Here is a 3,146-nt window from a genome sequence, read left to right as displayed (position 1 = left end):
TATAACAATTTTCTTATCAAAACATGTTGCTTTTAAAATGTGGAACAGCTATAATCACTTTATTTTATGATAGTATCTTAATTAAAAATAATACTACTTTAGCTTGGGCTATATGTGTCAGGGTTTTTCTCCAGGTGCTTATATTGATCTGGAATTGTAATTTAAAAAACAATGCAAACTTAGGCTAGTACTTCATGAAATATCTATTTAAGCTGCATTAAGTTGATAGAACAAGATTAAAGCAAAATACTCATTTTAACAATTTCTTATTTTTAAAATCAGGCTAAATTTACTTCATTTGAGTGTCAAGCATAGTTTCTTAGAGAGTATGGACTGGACTGGATTGATTGGTATATTAATGACACCAATTTGACAAAAGATCATAGACACAAACTTTCCTTACAAAAACACTGTATAACTATTTCTCAAACCTTACTTATGGGACTTTCAAAAACAGAACATAAAAATCATCATACCATTTGAAAATGATTATTAATAAGTCACACAAAAATTGGTAATTGATCTCTGTGTATGAATTTGTCTACAGAAATTAGTCTATAGAAAATGTTTTCCAAACAAAGTTGACTTAAAATTGAGTTTACATTTTACCTAAATGGACTTTATAAAATAACATTAGGTAAAATAAAATTCTATCTGTGTAGCTATAAATTTCGTGAATGCATTTTCTTGGTGTTTGAAAAAGAATTGGTGTTGGGGGGGAGAATTCCAGGTGCCTTACTATAAAGTTTGAAGCTTCATCCACCAAAGTTAAATAGAGCTATTATAAAAATGCACTTTATATTTTCTGTGGCTTATCTTTGGTTTTAGAGTTTTGTTTCCAGTACAAATTCCAGCAGAATTTAAGCAAAAGCAGAATAGACATGTATTTTTGTTGGCTAAATGTAGAGTGGATGAAACCATTGCATTCTTGTACACTGATTTGAAATGCTGTAAATAGGTCCCGATTTGTATTGATTCTCTTTAAATATAAAATGTAAAATAAAATATTCCAATAAAAGTTTGTGTCTGGTGTTTAGTAATCATATACTAACTTTTAACATATGCTTGGATTTAGGAGGAAAAAGGTTTAATGTAAATATTTGTTGGTATATTTGATAATAAAAACTAAAACTTTAGTATTTGGGCTTCCCTGGTGGCTCAGATGGTAAAAAAAAATTCACCTGCAATGTGGGAGAACTGTGTTCTATTCCTGGGTTGGGAAGATCCCCTGGAGAAGGTCATGGCAACCCACTCCAGTATTCTTGCCTGGAGAATCCCCATGGACACAGGAACCTGGCAGGCTACAATCCATGGGGTCACGGAGTCAGACATGACTGAGTGACTAAGCACAGCACAGCATGTTTACATATTTCACTACATAGTGAGGAACTGCTGCCATTATAAAATGACTGAATCTATCATGAATTATTTTTAAATGTCAGCAAGGTAAATAATGAGGTTGACCACTGATAAGTTTTTTCTTTTTCTTTATTTATTGGAGGACAATTGCTCTACAATATTGTGTTGGCCTCTGCCACACATCAACACAGATCAGTCACAGGCATACATATGTCCCCTCTCTCCAGAATCCCCCTCCTATTAATCACTGAAAATTTAAGGTTAGAAAAGGACCATGATGCCAGTCCATCTTTATACTGCTGCTGCTGCTTAGTCACTTCAGTCATGTCTGACTCTGTGTAACCCCTATGGATTGTAGCCCACCAATTCTCCAGGCAAGAATACTGGGGTAGACTGCCATGCCCTTCTTCAGGGGATCTTCCCAACCCAGGGATCAAACCCAGGTCTCCTGCACTGCAGGCAGATTCTTTATCACTAAGCCACCAGGGAAATGTCCATCTTTATATTACACAAACCATAAGGCCATTTTATTGCTTTATGTTTTGTGTAATATAAAGATGGACATTTCCTTTGGTCTTCTCTTTGGAAGTATCATTCCTGGGATGCTGTTAATGGGTTAAAAGCAGCTCTTTATTTTGGCAAACATGTTAAGAATAAACAGTTGTTTGGAACACTTCAGAACCATGATTATGAAATCCAGGATATACATATGTCTTATATGGCAATATGCCCAATGTGTGTGATGCCACACTATAAAGTTTCTCTATATTCTTAGGAAGTTTCTCTTTATTCTTAGGAAGTTAATCATCTCAAGCTTTGCAGGGGTTCTTCTGGGGAGGCATTTATAATTTTTGAATATTTACTAGCTGTATTAACATACAATTTATATACCAAAAATTCAGCCATTGTAAATGTATGGTTCTAAAGATGGATAGAATTGTGCTCACCACAAGTGAATTTGAGAACATTACATTAACCAGGAGATCAGTCCTGGGTGTTCATTCGTAGGACTGATGATGAAGCTGAAACTCCAATACTTTGGCCACCTGATGCGAAGAGCTGACTTATTTGAAAAGACCCTGATGCTGGAAAAGATCGAGGGCAGGAGGAGAAGGGGTTGACAGAAGATGAGATGGTTGGATGGCATCACTGACTCAATGAACATGGGTTTGGGTGGACTCTGGGAGTTGGTGATGGACAGGGAGGCCTGGTGTGCTGCGGTTCATGCAGTCGAAAAGAGTCAGACACAACTGAGCGACTGAACTGACTGACTGACATTATCCCCCAAAATCCCTTCATATCCATTTTTACTCAGTTTCTGCTCCCATTCCTAGCCCCAGGGAACCATCAATTATCCTTTTGTCTCCATGGATTTGCCTATTCTGGACATTACATTTAAATGGAATCATACAATATATGGTCTTTTGTGACTGCCTTCTTCTACTTAGCATATTTTCAAGGTTTATCCATGTTGAAGCATGCATCAGTATTTCATCCTTTTTAATTGCTGAATAATATTCCAGTCTATAGGTATTCCATATTTGGTTATCCATTCATCAGCTAAGGAACACTTGGATCGTTACCACTTTATGGCCATTATGGCTGATGTTCCTATGAACATTAATGTACAAGTCCTAGTGTAGATTTATGCTTTCAATTCTCTTGGGGATATGCAAAGAAGAGGAATCCATGTCACTTGTGAATTTTCTTCCTGATATTATATTATGATTATAAATAAGAGTTTGAGCAACAGACTTTATTATTTTCACAAAGTCAAAATATAAGGC

The sequence above is a fragment of the Bison bison genome, unplaced genomic scaffold (genome assembly GCF_000754665.1).
Source record: "Bison bison bison isolate TAMUID 2011002044 unplaced genomic scaffold, Bison_UMD1.0 scf7180017860914, whole genome shotgun sequence".
NCBI classification, from domain to species: Eukaryota; Metazoa; Chordata; class Mammalia; order Artiodactyla; family Bovidae; genus Bison; species Bison bison.
Note: the sequence above shows the minus strand (reverse complement) of the source record.